At 42.6% G+C, this 18,590-nt stretch overlaps 1 protein-coding gene across 4 annotated transcripts in view; it reads right to left on the bottom strand.

The window, feature by feature from the left end:
• Sulf1 (sulfatase 1) overlaps positions 1-18,590 on the bottom strand; it is a 162,613-nt gene that overhangs the window by 130,983 nt on the left and 13,040 nt on the right. The window lies entirely within an intron of this gene.

Below are 18,590 nucleotides of genomic sequence, written 5' to 3'. Positions count from 1 at the left end.
TCCCTGTCATCATTGCTGGCCACCAGTTTCCCCATGATGGTTTGGAAGGAGTTCCCCGAGCCCCAGAAGTCCTCCAATTTAAACCTCGCAGGATCTCTGCTCCTTCCTCTGTGGGAGCTATAAACAGACCCAGAGCTGCTTCCACCAACAGCTCGGGTCATCTGGGAAAGCGCTGATTTACTCTGGCCGGCACCGAGTTAGTGTGCCACCACCCCCAACTTGCTACCTACACTTTCTTTATTACTGTCCTGCCCTGTCCCTAGCACTCTCCCCGGCACGGAAATTCCTCATCCTGGCATTCAAAGCCCACAATTTGTCTCCACATTAATTTCCCACTTCCCTTCCCACCTCCAGCACCAGCCGCTCACCCCAGCACATTAGAATATGAATCATTCTGTAAAGAGAGGCTTTCAGCCCCTCCTTTTCCTACCTGACAACCCCACTCCTCAGCGGGGATCCTCCGCACTCCAGATAGCTTGAAGGCTCAGTTCAAATTCCCGCTCCCCCACAAAGACCTTCGCAAACTTCCCCTCCTTTCTCCCTGTTCATATTGCTTTTTCTGCCTTCAAAGGTTTGGGACCTCCTGTTGTCCTCCCTGGTGGCCTGGGGCAGGGCCCTGGGAAATCAGGTGCAGAGTGAGCTGTATTAACTAACGGCTGACCTGATCTCACCTGGGCCATGACCTGTGGAGAGGACCGCGGCTTAAGTGGTGAGGTATTCAAGGCTGCGCAGCGTAGAGCCCTTGCCCAACGGGTTTGAGGCTCGGGGTTCAATCCTGCAGCGCCACGTACACCGAGAGGAAGGGAGGGAGGGAGAAAAACACAGAGACAGACAGAGAGAGAGAGACAGAGAAAGAGAGAGAGAGACAGAGCGAGAGAAAGAGAGAGAGAGAGAGAGAGAGAGAGAGAGAGAGAGAGAGAGAGAGAGAGAGATGTTGTGGAGGAAATTTTTATAAAATGTAATGCCTGCAACCCCAGCACTCTGGGAGGCTGAGATAGGAAGATGGTTAGTCTGAGCCCAATCTGGACAATTTAGTGATTTAGCAAGACCTTGTCTCAAAAAACAGGGAGGGAGAGGCTGGGAAGCAGTTCAGTGAGAAGGCCTGGGTTCAATCTGCAGTACTGAAAAAAAAAAAAAAGTGAAAGGGTGCAGCTAACTTTTGAGTCAACTTTCTTTTAGGATGTGAATTTGTAGGGGAACAGAACTGCAAGCATCCAGCGCCACAGCTGCTATACTACAGAGGGCCTATAAAGTGGAACTCACACTATTCGATACTAGGAATATCCCCCCAAAGTGAGACTGTTCAGAAAGTCCACACTCTGGGATCATTTTATGGGAGACACACCCCCCCACCCCGCGCGCGCGCGCCCGCGCGCGCGCACACACACACACACACACACACACACATACACACTATTGGGAGAATGCAGGCCATTGAAACAATGCCCAGCCAATGAGCAACAGCTCTCTGGTGAGCTGCGTTATGATACCGGGTGAAATCCAGAACCTGATCTGTCAGGTACTGAATTTCTTGTGGCTTTGTAGTAAAGCCTTCTCCATGACATTTCCTCTGTTATTCTTCGGTAAAAGCAACATGCTTTAAATTCCATCCGTGGTGGCTGGATGGGCCAGCGTCATTGAAGAGACTCAGGGTGTGTCCACACAGCACAAGCTGTCCAGGCCATGCAGAATGTTCAGTGAATTAGAAGAATTTTCCTGCCTCCGCTAATTTGGAACAATCAAAACCAATTCAGGTCCTAAAGAATTTCAGCCTCCAGTTCTTGAGGGTGTGGCTTCAGGAATGACAGAGATCTCATTGCCGTTTAACAGTCCAAGAATCTTCCTTCATGTTGCTCTGTGCAGGTCAGAGCCAAAACCTTTAGAAGAGCTACCATTTATCTTTCCTGGGTCTCAGGTATTCGGCTAGATGCTTTCATGCTCTTTTTTAATTTTTTATTTTGTTCTCTCCCCGCTTCAGTGGCATTAGGGAGTGAGGCCAAGGACTCAGCATGCCGGGCAAGTGAGCTACACCCCAGCACCAGAATTCACGACTTCCAATTCCTCTTTTGCTATTCGGTACTTCATCACATTTTGTCAATATTGGGGGAGGTTACTACATTAGAACAGTTGAGCTAGCTCTCCCTTAGTAATGTTTCTTCACTGTGGGAAAAACATGTTTGAAATATTTTCCGCAGAATCGTTTTTCCAAAATAAGTATAAGAGTTTGGTATGATGGTGTGGCTGTAATTCTAGCACTCCTGGAGGCTGAGGCAGAAAGATCACAAATTCAGTTACATTCCTATAATCCCAGCCTGGGTGATTTAGTGATTTAGTGAGAGTCAGGCTCAAAAACTAAAAAGGGTTAGGGATGTAGCTCAGTGCAAGGGCTCTAGGTTCAATCCACAGTGGCACAAAAATCAATCCATCAATCAATCAATCAATCAATCCAAACCATAACATTCATCATACAGCCAGAGAGCAGCAGAACTAGAAGTCAGAAACTTAAATGTAGCTTCACAATCTATGGTTGTTTCATTTTGCTGAGAGCTGGAAGGAAACTGAGGTATTAGTTCACTTTAGCTGCTTATCAAACTGAGTTCCAAGGAGCCTGGGCTTTCACAGAGGTACTCTGGGGACCTCAGCCAGGTATAGGAAAGAGGGGTTCTGTGAGGGGGCGGTGGGTTAGTCAGCTTGAGATCTACTCATGAGATTCACGCAAAAAACTATCATTTCTGCCTGTTTTATAGAGTAATTTTAGATTCTTCAGGGTTTGCCTACAGAAAGTGCTTCACTTAGGCCTTCATAGCAGTCCACTCCTGATGTGTCACCTACTCAGGAGGCCGAGGGGTAAGAGCCCCAGAATTCAAGGCCAGCCTGGGCAGTGTAGCAAAACCCTAAAGATTTTTCAGTCAATAAACTTGGAGTCCAAACTAGTCATGGTGGTACACTCGTGTAATCCTATTAGTCTTCCACTCTGTAGCAAGAGAATCAGAAGTTTGAGCCCAGCCTAGGCAGTTTAGCAACTCAATGAGACCATATTTAAAAAAAAAAAAAAAACTCAAAAAAGGATTGGGGTGCAAAGGCCCTGGTTTCTGTCCCCAGTTCCACAAAAAACTTGGGGCTGGAAATAGTAAATGCTTTGTCCAAGAGCGGACAGCTAAGAGTGAAAGGCTGTCCATCAGATCCAGGTTAGATATCTAGCCTCTGTCTGACACTGTCAACTTGCCCCTGCTCTGCCTGTGACCTCCCCTCTGGTTATCCAGAGAGTGAGAGAGCCTGCAGTGTGGCCGAGCTCTCAGGCAGGACCATCCTGACAGTGCTGGGCTTGAGATGTGGAAGGCAGAAGGGAGCATCTTCACACTGGCGAGCTGGACTGCTTTACCCTTCGGCTATACAGTCGGTCAACATTTACTTTGTGACAGTATCAAGTGAACACAGTTAAAAATGTGATTTGTCTGGATCACTTAGGACTCTCTTCTTTTCATTCGAATCCAAGAGAAAAGTTCAAGTCGAGGTTGGACTATCTAGTGAGACTATCTCGAAAAATAAATAGCAACAAATAAGAAGTGAAGGATACTTCTGCAAGAACCATCTAGCTAATGGTATAGCCTTGACCTAAGAGTGCTTTTACTAGAAAGACTGCTTAGACCTCCATATGTATGCAACCAGACAAAAGTGATTCTTCATATAAGACACAATCAGCATGAGAAAGGCATTAGAGAACACAAAATCCAGGGAACACGACCATCCTGGCCTCTGCCAGGCATGGTAGCATATGCCTGTAATCCCAGCACTCAGGAGGCCGAGTCAGGAGATCTCTGTGAGTTCAAGACCAGCCTGAACTACAAAGTGAGTTCTAGGCTAGTCTAAACTGGATAGTGAGATCCTGTCTCTAGATAAATAAATAAACTGGCACAAATTATATGGGTAATTAGGCTCATAAGGCCTAAAATTTCATGTGTTTCCATCTCAGAGGCTGACTAGGCCCCAACAACCTTAGTGTGAGCTCCTCATCCCCATGAGGGACTAAGCTCTCCACCTGGCCCACCCCTATATACTGCTTTCTGGATTGACCAGCCATTCTGTTCCTTGTCCTGAACCTAATTTAGCTTAGCAACTTTCCTCCTGAGCTGGGCCAAGCAATTCTTCAAAAGAGACATTCTCCCCAGGAAAGGCGCCCCTCAGCCTTCTGTGAGCGCAAACCCCCCACAGTCTCTGCTGGTCCCTCTGTGCCCGTGTCCCGCTGCGGCTCTGAGAGCATGTGATAGGAAACCGCTGTGGGTCTCTTCTGTCCACCTAGAGTGCTGTATGCCTGGCCATCCCCAGAGCCCCAGAGTGGGGCTTCACACTGTGAAGAAGAGATGAAAGAAACAATGAAAGAACAGTAACACTAATACCAAGTGGAATTTTTACAGGGAAGTAGTGCCAAGTCAGTCATCCTTTAGAGTTTTGCTGAGTGTCAGGTTATTTGCAGAAATAGAAATGAATTTGAACTGAAATTATGTGGACCAGAGCTGACCTTTACTAATTTCAAGGCCCTTGAGCTTTGTTATCTGCTCTACTTTTCATCCTTCTCGCCTGGAGATGTTTGGGAGCAATAGCATGGCTCTCTCTCCTGAGATGACTCAACTCCAGTCCTGCCTAGAGGCAAAGAAATGAAAAGATGACCCTTCCGAGGACTTCCGGGAGAACATGGCGGACAGATAACAGCAACTACCGGAGGCTCTCTGAAAGACTCGACTCAGAAGCCAGGAATGGTGCGGACTAAGGAGACATAAGCAGGTGGAGATATGCTCTGCTGACTCAGGAACGAACTGGGCTGAGAGAAACCAACTTGGAATGCAGTCCTGGTGCTAAAACAGGAACAGAAAAGCCTCGGTGTGGAGGCTCGACCCCGGCGCCATTGTAAGCCGAGATTTGGGTTTCCCGCCACGCGGCGGCTGGCTGCCTCCACAGCAGCTCCGCAAGGAGAGAGACGCGCAGAAGCTCTGAGAACGGCAATCTGCGAATGGCAGGGAGGCGTGCACTGACTTGTGGTGAGGTGAGTGAGAGAAACTGACACTCTACCACAGTTTGACTCCAGCGGAGGACTTTCTGGGCCCGAGCAGTCCTGCGGGAGCAGGGCGCGGTGGTGACTCCAGCCACACATCCCCCTCTCGGGTGGGATTGGTGAAAAGTGCCTGGCCTGCGTGACGCTGCCGGCGGACCTGGTAGGCTGTCCCAACCCAGATCCCAGAGCCTGACGGTGGCCGGGAGGGGAGACGCGTAGGCTGCCCGGTCCGTAACTCCCTGGTGCGCAGCGGTGAGCGGGAACACCTAACTGGCGCAATTCGATCAGGCTGTGGCTGACTGGGAGAGAAGCTGGGCCTCTTATATAAGCTTGCATATATAAGGAACAGAGAAGAAGAGGCAGCATGGGAAGAGGCAGCAACAAGAAAGGCTCCTCAGCCCCCAATTCTGAGAAACAGGCAATAGCAGACACCGCACCAATACACATAAGGCAGCATATAGAGAGCCTCATAGACCAATTCAGGAATGAAGTTATCAACGACCTGAAGCTAGAAGTATGCAGAATAGTTAGAGAAATGCTAAGTACCACCCAAGAAAAAACAGGTGGTGGAATGGAAGAACAGAAAAAAAGGGGAGAATTGTTTGATGGAGAAAACAGAGAAAGCATAGAATACGTGAAGCAGGTTCAAAGGGACTACCAAGATACTAAGAAGTCTATCGAAGACTGGCATAACAGCTTGAAAGAAACTAAGGACAGACTATCTGAACTGGAGGGCAGACTTGTAATATGGGACAATGAAATGAAAAACTTCTTAAAAATAACAAAGAAACAAACAGCAATAATACAAAGACAAGAAGATGATAAGAGGATCCATAACTTAAGGATTAAGAACATAAAAGAAGAAGTAGGGACACAAACAAGTGAACTACAAAAGCTACTCACAGAAATAATCCAGGAGAATTTTCCTAATTTAGCAAAAGGTAAAGATACTCAGACGTATGAGGCATACAGGACCCCAGCTACCTACAACCCAAACAGAGCAACACCCAGGCATATAATAATAAAAATTCCAGAAATTCAATACAAGAACAGAATATTAAAAGCTGTCAGAGACAAAAAACAGACCACTTACAAGGGAACACCCATCAGAATTACAGCAGATTTCTCTGCACAAACCATCAAATCACGAAGAGCGTGGGGGGAAATAATTCAAGCTTTGAAAGATAATAATCTCCAGCCAAGATTGAGATATCCTGCACAACTGTCCCTGGAAATTGATGGAAAAACAAGGTGCTTCCAGGATAAAGAGGAACTGGAGGAATTTGCAACCACCAATTCAACTCTACAGAGAGTATTGCAGGATATTCTAAAAAAAGAAAAATACAAAGAACCCAGAAATATTGGCGGGGAGGCCACAACGAATGGAGCAGAGAACAAAATGAAGAAGACAAACTGACAGCTACTGACAGAAAAAGAGCTCAACAGAAATGAGGCAGAGAAGATTGGATGATAGGAACAGCTATTTTGGAGAAAATGACATCTTAATAGGTAATACTGATTTAGTATCATCTTGTTTTGAAGTCTCATCTAACTTTTGTCCTTCTGTCTCCAATGGTCTAAATAGGCTGTATCTTATTGGATTTTATTATGCACGATAGTATAAGCAAAAACCTTTTAAAGACAAGGAGATTATACAGAAACCATTGTTCATTTTCTGTTAGTCGATTCTAAATACTCTGTAATGCTGTCATTCTCTTGAATGGTTTTACATTGTTTTGATATACTTAATGCTACAGTATACGAAGTTGTACTCAAGGATTTCAAAGAAAGAGACAATATGGTAACTACTTTTAGGTTAGGATTATCTGGTGGTGAAACACTATTCTGCTTAAATGGTTAAGTTTTGATCTGCGCTGTTTCATTGTTATGCCCTCTTTTATCTCAATCTCCACCCCATTATTTACTTTTTTATCTTTATCCTTTTAATTAAAGGAAAAAATAGCAGGATATATTATAGTAACCCACTTTGACTTTTCATTACCTTGATTTAAAGCCCTGTATTACTCTCACCATCTGGTTTTTAACTGAAGTTCCCCTATTCTGTTTTGCTGGATAGTATCAGGTTCGAAAGTTTAGGCATCAGCTGTAAAGATAATGAGATTCATTATGACGCCCATTCTTGTTGACTTTTATCTACTTTTGAAGACCTACAATGTCTCCAATGTTCTGGTTTTGTCGGTTTTATTCTTTACTGTTTTGTTCAATTGTATTATAACTAACGATATAGGCAATTCTATTAGAGATAGCGGGAGGCATTATGGTAACCATTGTTGATAACCTTGTATTATGTTTTTACATTATCTATTATGTCCACCCTTTTGACTTGACCGATTCTGTTCTGTTATGTCACATTTGGTTTTACTCTCTTCCAAAAAAGTAATAAGAACCGTGGGAGCAATGAAACCCAAAATGTGTAATAGTCATGGTACAAAAGAGAGGAAAAGAAAGTGCTCCAAACTATATAACTGCATGTATATTTAAGTGTATAAGATAGAAAATGATATCACAGAGTTTTATTGGATCAATGAACAGAACTGTTTGCAGTATCATTGATGGAATGTCCACTTTACAAGCTTTAGTTTTGTGACTTGAACAATTATTTCTAAGATGACAATATGTAATCCATTAACTAGTGATTTCCTACGGTTCATTTTTTTTCTGTAAATCTGTATAGCTTGTACCTTTTCCCTGCTTTTTTTTTCTTTTCTCCTTTAATAAAATTAAAAAAAAAAAAAAAAAAAAAGAAAAGATGACCCTTCCTTTCCTGTCACTTAAATTTCTGTTAACTGTGGTCTTTCCAGAAAATGTAGCAGAAAATTTTTCCTCATCTCCACAGACAAGAGATTATAATAAACAGATCTTGTTTTTTTTTTTTACCAGAAACATCCTTATATTAATATATTTTCAAATTCTCAACCCTAGAAGCAAAGCTTTCAATGTAATTTCTTTTCCTGTTCATGAGATTTACAGTAGGAAGGTCATGTTTGCACTAGACTTCAGCTTGAAATTAATCTTCTTTTCTCCTTGGCATTTCTATAGGACCCAGGCACTTCATTATTTAGCCATTCCCGAATATGAAATAATTGTCATTCTTGAACAACGATCTAATCTCCCCTTTCTGGGTGGAGAAACTGACTTGTGGAACTCACAGCTCTTTGCCAGGGCATAGATTGCTCTAGAGGTTAGGACTGGCCATCAAAGGCTTCCCTCTCCACAGTCTGTGGAGTACAAATGCAAATTGCTCCGTAAGCAGCATGTGGGACATCCTCTGCACATTAAACCCTATTCATTACAGCTCGTTTGCATTCTGGCTTCCGAGAGAAACTTCATGGAAGAAATAAATAATCACCTGACCCCACAAACAGCTTCCACGCAGATGCCGCGCTGCTCTCATATCCCCTCTCTCCTGCCCTGTGCCTCCTACAAATCAAAATATCTTCTTGCTTCAGTGGAACAAGGGTTCATTTAAGCACATCTGTTGCTCATCAAAGCTCTATTTTAGGAGTAGAGAGTTCTTCTGCAGAGATAGATTCTGTCTGGAAGATCTTATGGCAACAAATAGTCCTCATTAAATTTCACAACATTTTACCAACATACATACAGTACTTGCTTTTATGTGATTCTAGAATCCAGGCAAGTGCCCCCTCCCTCGTGCCTCCCACTTCAAAGGATTCCTCACTTGACTAATTCTAAAGAGTAAATTGATTTTCTCATCATTTATTGTGTTTGACAATAGAAAGGCTGATGCAGCAACATTGCTAGAATGACAGCCCTTTCCATCCGAGGGGAAGGAATGTGTGTTAATATTCTTAATGATGGGCATCTTTATGAGAAATGGGAAATCATTTATGCTGAGCAGTAACCTGCCTAGGATTAAAAAGTACTTGGTGCTTAGGACGGAAGTGATCTGTCAGGAAACATTTAGACTGATGCAAATTAACTGAATAAATTGGCTGACTGTAGTCTTCCAACAGTGGTGTGTAGATTCAAGTTTGTTAAAAGTCACAAAAGAAGAATCTGGAACGGATCTTCCAAGAAACAACCCTTTGGAGGAAAAGATAGCACATTTATTTGATAAATTCCTTTTGCATTTACTAAGAATTTTTGGAAGTGATCTAGGCAAGGACATGTAAATCAAGGGAAGTGTGAGGTAAGTGTGCGCATATCGTGTTTATTTGGAACCCTAGAGCAGCGATACCTTACGAAACCACCGGGAAGCCCAGTCATGATGATGTTCTAGGCTCGGAATGACTGTAGTGCTTTGTTCCAGCCCAAGGGACAAGTCCAGGAGAGCAGAGCATTTAGGCAAGCAGCTCACACGCAGTGCACAGCCTGGTCCGTGTGCTCTTCAGGTGAGACAGGTGTCCCACTGTCACTAGGCACGCTCTCACACACCAGTTAACACATTTTTATTGGACTCTCAGCCTTTTTGTCCTCTCCAGCTTCGCAGCAAACCTTCTTTTACCGCTTTACCAAAAAAGTCTAGTCAATTATGAGAAGAAGCACTTTACCAGTGCAGGGGGAAACTTAACTGGTCTGGGAAAAAAGGTGTAAATTGCAGGAAAATGTAAACCACCTTTGTGTAATTGGTGATAGAAATTTACTTTTCAGCATTTGTTTAAACTTCCTTTTGGAGACCAGCTGACTTGGGTTCAAACCCTAGCTACACAGATGTGCATTTTTAAAATCAATTTCTATACCTGAAGCTAGACTGACTAGCTTAAAAATAACAAAGTCTGAAAGGGTGTAAGAGCATTCAGCATAAGGTAGTGAGTCCTTATCATTCCAATTCTCCTTTCCATTCTGAGTCTTTTAGTCTTTTAGAGTCTGCCTTAGGGAAAATGGCCACAGTCGTGTTTGCCACTTGAATCAGAGTTTTAGAGAAGAAGCAAACTTTTGCCAAACATTTTTTTGGCAAACAAAAATGTTCATGAACCCGATATATGTATACATGTGTGCATGTATATATATGTCGCCCAGGCTGGCCTAAAATTTGAGGCCGTTCTCCTGCCTCGCTCGCTTGGCTTCCTGAGTGCTGGGATTACAGGTGTGCACCACCACACCCTGCTGCAAGAATCACTTTTTTTGTCTTTTTCCTTTTTATCGGTACCGGGAATCAAACTCACGACTGCCTGCTTTCAAGGCAGGCGCTTATGCCACTGAGCTAAACCCCCAGCCCCTCAAGAATCACTTTTAAAAGGCAACTTCGATAATCAATAATAATATGGACATTATTGTTAGGACTCTACCTGGGACAGTCATTCGGAGGACTGGGAAACCTCAAGTGTTGGTGTTAGAAATCTTTACTTTCTTTTTCTTTCTGAAAAACCATGAATTAAGGAGCAACAAAGGAATGAACATCATCCAACAGATTCTGTGCGTGTGGAGTCTGCTTTGTGAGCTAGTCATGGTGGAAGTAGGCAGAGGCCTCAAAGCCTCCTGTGCCAGAAGGCAGGAGGCTGGCAAAGCCAAGGGCCACAAACTGGGCACAGAGGGTAACGAAGGAGAAAGTGTTGGGAACAGGAGGCTGAACTCAGGCCCATGCAGTGGCTGCAGGCTCCAACAGATGCTGAAAGAGAGAGAGAGAGAGAGAGAGAGAGAGAGAGAGAGAGAGAGAGAGAGACAGAGAGAGAGAGAGAGAGAGACAGAGAGTGTGAGAGAGAGAGAGATATGCTAGGATATAGACAGAAAAAGCCTCAGTCTGCAGAAGCTTTAAGACCCCATCTCTGGGACTGAAAGGTGCATGAGGAAGAGGAGGACCCAGGCCTAATGAGGGCACAGATCTGAGCCCCACGTGTGATGGACCTAGTCAGTGCAGCTCTGACCTGCAGCTCCCTTAGGCTGCAGTAAAGGTAAGCCACACCCCCGGTGTCTGGGGGATGCCCTGGAACAAGCCCAGGCGGAGCCTCTTGGGAAGAGCCCAGCAGAGACACTCAGTGTGCTGACCATCCGTGCTGACCATCCGTAGGTACTGATGAGGAACTGGTACTGAGTTCTATGGGGAACTGGGGAGGAAAATAACACAGAAAGAGTCGGTGGCAGCCTAAGAAGGGGAAGGAAACGTACACCCCACTACTTGTGCTCAGTGCCCCAGTCCTTCAACTGGTCTCTTCCCAAGTCACTGCTCTACGGGCGGCCGCGGGGCCTGGGGAGAGGTGTGCGTTCCTGCAAGCGGACCGTGGACTTTGCGTTCATCGCTGTTTAGCTCTATTGGTTATAGCAAAGGGAAAACCATGAAATCCGAGGGCAATCTGGTAACACTTTTTAAAAAAATCAAACGGACCAGTGATTGTAATCTGAAAGAAGTTATCCAGTCAAAGCCCTTATCTATCAGATTATCAACAGAGCAGTTCGACTTTCCGAAGGCTGACTTAAAAATCTCTGAGAGTGACCCCCACCCTCAGTCCTTGGGTGCTTTGCTGTAAAGCCGAGGTTCAGTCAACTAAGCCAACTTAATTATTAGGTCTTGAATTTAAGTATTTAAATCATGATGTCTTAAAAGCTTTTTAATAGAGATCTGCAAACATAATTCATTTAACAAGCACGAATTGAATGCTTGGTGTGTGTCGCAGCTCTACATGAAACATGGTGACCTGCTTTGTCACACACACACTTTGCCTTACAGATTATGTTCCTACAAACAATCTCTCATTGCAACATTAAACCATTATTAAATATATGAAAAAGAGATTGGTTAAGCCAGGCATGGGAGTGCTGGGTAATCCCAGCACTTGGGAGGCCAAGGCAGGAAAATTGCAAATTTAAGGTCAGGCTGGGGAACCAAAGATAAAAAAGGGAAAAAGAAAAAGAAAATTGGTTGAAATATTAGCTGAATTTACAAGAAAAAAAATGGGCAGTGGTACAGCACTTACCCAGCATGCATAGTCTCTGGGCTGATTCCCAGCATAGGGTGAGGAAAAAGTGGACAGTTAATGGTAGAGGTCTGGAGTCCACCTCTAGCCTTAGTCCCTACGAGTCTGTAACATTGGTGAAGTTAGTGACGCTCTCTGAACCTGTTTCCTCATTTATCAGATGGGAACTATGAGGACTCAAAGTAATAGAGATGTTAAGACAATTAAATTAGATAATCTACACAGCACACTTACACATGTTTAAGTAGGTATTTAATAAAAATTAGCTGCTTATTTTATAAAACCACAGAAAGCAAAACATAGGCATCTTTCTCAGAAATTCTGTTTTGTCCTTTAAAAGAGCCAAGTGCAGTGGCACGTACTTGTAATCGTATCATCTGGGAAGCTGAGGCAGGAGTATCTCTGTGAGTTTGAAGCCACCCTAGGCTACATAATGCGTTTAAAGACAGCATGAACTACACAGTGATACCTGTCTCACAAAACAAAACAAAGCAAAACAAAAGAGATATGGTCATGAGGATACGAAAAGGCACTGGAGTGGTAGGGGTAAATTGGATGGCTGGATATATTAGAACCATAGGGTAGAGCCTGTGCTTAATATGTGTGAGGTCCTGTGTTCAATGTCCTGCACCAAAAACATAAAATAAATACAAATCAAGAAAATTTTAAAAAAGAAATAAAAAAAGAGACTAACATTTTTTTCCTCTATGATTTGGGTATCTGTCTGGACTCTTGGCATCTAGTAGCTGTGAACATTAATGAATGAAGTAACCTAGATAGCCTGTATCTAGTTTACTTGGCCTACCTACTTTTTGTCTGAAACACTATGAAGATCAAATTTTAAGACTTAAGAAAGTGGTTAGCACAACATCCAGGCACAGTAGCACATGCCTGTGGTCTCAGGAGGTTGAGACCTGAGAATCACTTGGACCCAGAGGTCTAGGGCCAGCCTGGTAACAAAATAAATAAATAAATTAAATAAAAATCACCGGTATAAATTTCCCCCAGGATATGGTAATGATCACTAATGACTGATTAGCAAATGGGATGATTGTGATTGGTAACCGCTTTAAGTACAGATTACTTTTCAGTTTGCAGAGGTAGATTGCAGGTTTAGAGGCAGCTTGGAGAAATAGAAGACCTGGATTCTCTTTCTTCACTTTGTCTCTGTTCAACTCCATGTATGTGTGCTAATTACTTAACTTCTTTGAGTCTGTGTTTCTTTTTTCTAAAAAAATTGTATTTGAAAATAGCTTTGAATGTGAAGAAAGTTTGTAAGAATGGTAGGCAGCACACTTACATTTCAATTATTTGGATTCATTTGTAGTTAACAGTTTGCCCTGATCGACGATTTTACCCATGTCACTTGTGGTGAGGTCACATTCCAGTCAGCACCCTGCAAGTTGACCATCTCCTATGCTGAAAATACATTTAAAACATCTGACCTACCAAACCTAATGGCTTCCTCTAATCTACCTTAAACAGGCTTGAAATACTTACATTATTCCACAATTAGGCAAAACCATCCAATAGAAGGACTATTTTGTAAAAAAAAAAAAAAAGTTGACTATCTTGTGTAATTTATTGAATATTATACTGAAAGTGAAAAAAACACTGATTGAGTACACTTTTCCAGCATCATAAAGTGAAAAACATGTTAAGTTGAACCGTAGTAAATTGACAAATCTGTTGAGTGCAGTTGGATGGGGGGGGGGTGCTATCTCTTCTTCAATTGTGTACAATGATCTATACACAACCCAGTCTTGTACAGCTACATATTAATATTATTAATATTTCAAAGCCAAGCATAGTGGTATATGCTTTTGAAACAAGCAGTTGGGAGGCGTCTACATAGTGAGTTCCAGGCCAGCGTGGAATAACAATGAGAACCTGCCTCAGAACCTCAGAATGTGTCACTAAGAGAGTGCTGGTTATTATTCTGTAACATAGGCACAGGTACTTAGAGATGTGAGGCTCCATAAGGTTCTCCAAAATCAAATGAAATGTTTAAAAGCACTTTAGAAAGTATAAGGCATGGATTGTTATAAGAAGTCAAAAGACATATATTTCATAAACTATGGAGGATAATGAGACTCCCTCAAACCGAGGACTTACAAATCATAGTAGAGCACAAACTAAGTTCACTGTCTGCATAACGAGCTAACAATTAGTGGCCAGATTTGTCCCCGTAGTGAGAGAAGAGGAGAAAGACGCCCTCGCATTGTATACCACATTTTTAAGTTGTATTACTCCTTCTGCAAGGCATCTTTTTTGTGCTGTTTTTTAACTTTTTGAGTGAAGTTATCTTTGGTGGAGATTTTGAGTATGTTTGGGAAGAGATTACGAAAGGTCCAGGCAGTCGCTGTTCAGTGGTGGAACAGCAGAGCGGAGAGCTTAGTGAAAGCTCTGCTGTCTGCTCCTGCTCCCCCCTCTGAGCAGTGAAAGCGGCACACTCATTTCCACATAACCGGCAGCTGAGCCTTGTGAGTGGGGAATAGGGAGCCGTTTTTACAGAAGTGTGCAGCGTCTACGCTTAGCTGAAAGTGATTCGAACAAAATACTTTTTTTATGAACCAAAGAAGGAACTTTTCATAGAACCTTTTTTTCAGCATACACTATAGTAAGTTTAGCTGTCCAAAAAGGTTTATTATTCTCCCTGATTATCTTCATGTTCCCAAGAGACTTCACCTTTTCATCACAAGTTGCAATATTCATAAGCCTGATAGTTTTGTAATTCTAACCAGATTCGCAATTACAGTTTCCAGTGGGTGGAAGTATGACCAATAACCTAAAAACAAGAACAAAAATGCTCTTGTGACATACTTCTTTCACTGCTCTGAAAATCATAATGGGCTTCCTTTACACTTACAACAATATCACAAAGGAAATCTAGAGCATGCTTTAAAAATGAAATTATTTTCCAAAAAGTCACACCACACTTATGTGTTCTAAATTGATCTGTTATTTTGAGCTATTAAATTGTTATTCTTTCTAGTATAAAATGAACAATGTAAGTTAATAAGTGTGAAATGCATTTATATCCAATAATTGTTAATTTTACTCCCTTTACAAATAAGTCAGTTTATATAAAAGATACATAATTGTATACACATTCATACTTAAATTGTAAAAAATTTTTTCTCTCCCTTTCCTTCCTTCCTTCCTTCCTTCCTTCCTTCCTTCCTTCCTTCCATACTGTGGATTGAATTCAGAGCCTGCCCTCTGAGCTACATCTCTAACCTTTTCTTTATTTTTTATTTTAAAAACACAGTTGCACAGGCTGGGCTCAAACTTGATCCTCCTGCCTCAGCCCTTCCAGAGTGCTGGTGTTACAAGTGTGTGCCACTTTGCCTGGTTCTTGTGTTTCCTTTGGAAAACATTCAGTAGCTGAAGAAGTATTGTCAATGCTTATCTCCCTGTGAGGTAATGTTACTGAGGGACAGTTCCATGGCCATAGTCTAATAAGTGTCCCTGATGGTGACAATCTGTGCAGTGAAGCAGTGAAGTAGGAGACTGTAGCTGTGAGGTCTGGGGCTTGAAGTGTAGCAGTGGCAGTGTGTGATTGGGTTCAGACATCAGCACAAAAAAGTCACAGATTCTGACACTAATCACATTACTCAGCGAGTCTTGAGACCAATGGCATAGTCTCTGTTTTCTGGTGTGCAGAAAACAGTACATCTGCTTTGGTTACCAAATATGACAAACTACAGTGACTTAGCACAAGTGAAAAGGCTTCGAAAGGGTGATGGTTATTGCTGTCACCAGTGCTTTCATAGTATTCCTTGGGTGTTTGTTTTTAAAAAGTGCTGTCACAGCCAGGCATGGAGGCATGCAGCTATAATTCCAGCACCCTGGGAGACTGAGGCAGGAAGGTCAACCCCATTCTGGGAAATTTAGCAATTTAATGGGATTCTGTATATAAAGAAGTGGAGGAGGACCTGGTGTGTAGCTCAGTGAGAAGGCCTTGGATTCAATGTCCAGTATAGTCTATTGCAAAGAAGGTCTCTATAATAAGCTATGTACTTTCAAATCAACTCATCCATAGCAATAGTACAGATTATTTTTTTTTTTCTTTGAGTGAGTTTTTCCACTAGGAATTCATCTAAAATGTCTTTTCTTTAGTTGTTTAAGTCCCTATCATTCTTTTCTTTCCTTTTGGCACTGGGAATTGAACTCCCGACCTCATGCTTGCCAGGCAGGTGCTGTGTGCTGAGCTATATCCCTGGCCCTTACTATCATTCTTTACAGGGCCGAATTATTGACTCAGCAAGAGAGTCCATGATCAAAAGGCAAGCAGAGCTTAGCTCTCTACCTTCTTGTCAGGTCCTAGCCTAATGAGGTAAAATTGACACATGAGCTCACTCTAGGCTCAGAAGAAATTCATGTACTTATTTTTTAAGACAGGGTCTTACTCTGCAGTCCAGGCTGGCCTCGGACTCAGGGCAGTCCTCCTGCAGACTGCCTCGACCTCCAGAGTGCTGGGATTATAGGAGGGAGGCACTACACCCAGTGTATTTGGATTTTTTCACAGAGCTTGGCTGACAGAACTCTGGTAAGAGTGAGCTTTGTGGGCTGGAAGTGTCATTCTGTGGCAGAGCGCTTGCCTCGTGTGTGAAGCTCTGGGTTTGATATCCAACATCTCAAGTTTTTGTGATTTCAGACAGGCTTCTCTAAAAATTCAGTGGTACATTTTCTCTGATGTAAAATTTAGATGATCGAAAAACCCTAAATCTGCCTTGGAAGTAACAAGACATAAGATTCACTATCTTTGATAGAATGTGTGATACGCTCTCTTACAAACGATTTAAACCTCTCATCTCACTTGCCAACTGTTATACAAAGGAAAATTCTGTTCTTGGGCAAAAAATTTTTATAACCACATTTCATTGTTTAAAAAAAAACACTATGATTCACTAAGGAATTTAGAGTGCTTTAATTTATACTAGGCAGCAGATGCTGGACACATCCATGTATCTAGCAATGTCCTTGAATTTCTGGTCTGGCCATGATTCTTCAGGTCCTTAAAAGCAGAATTGTCACCGTCTCCTCAGTTCAGCTCTCCGGAGAAATTAACTGATGACATGGAGCCCTGTGCAGCTGGCATCTGAGTGACACCTGGCTACACAGTTTCACATCTCATCAAGGAAGATGGAATTTTAGTTGACCTATTGTCTATTTGAATCTGTTTCTGGATGGAATCCAGCTGGCCCTAGTGCAGCACTAGAGAGAGATGTGGGGGAAAAAATGGAAAAATGAGAAAAAACAATTTAAACCAGTGATTCAGTGGCCGAGACAGTGTCTTCCACATTGTCAAAAGAATGCCTGCTGTGGCTGTGGATCAGCGGATGATTAGTTTCCTAAAAGTTTTCAGTGACTAAAATGTCATTTTCCCCCCAGTTGTCTTTGGCCATTCTAACCCTGAGTGTGCGATGAAGCGCCATAGCAGGTGCTGAATGGGTCATATGGATGCTGTGTTGCATGCAGTAGGGGGCTTAAAACTCCACTCCTGCTGCAGCATTTCAATAATGTAAGGGTGAAGAACAGTATTAAAAATCTACAAAGATATCAATAAATGCAAAATTGTGCCTAGCCAAAGAGCTAAAAAGATGACAAGATTTTAAGCTGGAAGAAAGACTATAGAACAGGGAAATTATTGATGTTTGGAAGAGTTACGGAAAGAAATTTCCAAGAGATTATGGGGCTTGCTTCAGTCTATTTTTTGTTTCTATGTTTTGGTTTTGATTTTTTTTTTTTGAGGGTTTTTTTGAGGTTTTTTGAGTATGTGGCCCAGACTGGCTCTAATTCATGGCAAGTCCAGAATGCAGATCACAGTGTTATATAGATAGCTAAGTTATTTAGAAGTATTATAGGCAGGCAGGGCTGGGCCCTGGGGAGGTCAGGACAGAAGGCAACCACATTTGGAGGTGCATGCATTGAAGGTCTGGCCTCAGGACAAGGAGGAAACACACCCCCTCCCTTCCCCTAGGATGAAGAGCAGGGACTGATATTCTAAGTAGGCATCAGTCACCTCCGGTGGGGACCAGAGCCTCCTTAACTCAGCCCTTCCAGGAAAGCCCATGGGTGCTGGCTAGGTGACCTACTTCCCCTTTTGATCCTTACTTAATCAATATTACCTAAGCAACTATACTTGTCGTAATCTTATTGATCGACCATAGTTTTGTCCCACCTCACACTCACCTTGTGATTTCCCATTAGATCAATATTACAAAATATATATACATATATATATATATTTTGTAATATTGATCCATATATTATATTATATATATATATATATATATATATATATATATATATTGCTTAGGATAAATATGCTAACCTCACAGTTTTACTCCATAAAAGTCCCTTAAGAAGTGGGTTCCCCAGGGGCTGCCTACTTGGGACACCTTTCTGTTCCTCTCAGACAGAGGCTTTCTCTCAATGAACATTTCCTACTCTTAACTTCCAATGTTCCTAAAATTTATTCTTCAGTTTTAGAGAGCATGAACTCAGCGTGTCAGACATCTAGCAGGTTGGGGGCTAGTTCCCTTATATTACTGACGTTGTCTGGAGGTCCTATATCCCTGTATCATTTCCCCTATACTAGTGGGGTGGCATTCGGTGTGCAGAACCATAGTGGGGGCAGC

Source organism: Cavia porcellus, unplaced genomic scaffold (assembly GCF_034190915.1).
Source record: "Cavia porcellus strain 051 isolate PalLab524CR breed Dunkin Hartley unplaced genomic scaffold, mCavPor4.1 scaffold_10, whole genome shotgun sequence".
Lineage (NCBI taxonomy): Eukaryota > Metazoa > Chordata > Mammalia > Rodentia > Caviidae > Cavia > Cavia porcellus.
This window is presented reverse-complemented; position numbering and strand designations above follow the sequence as displayed.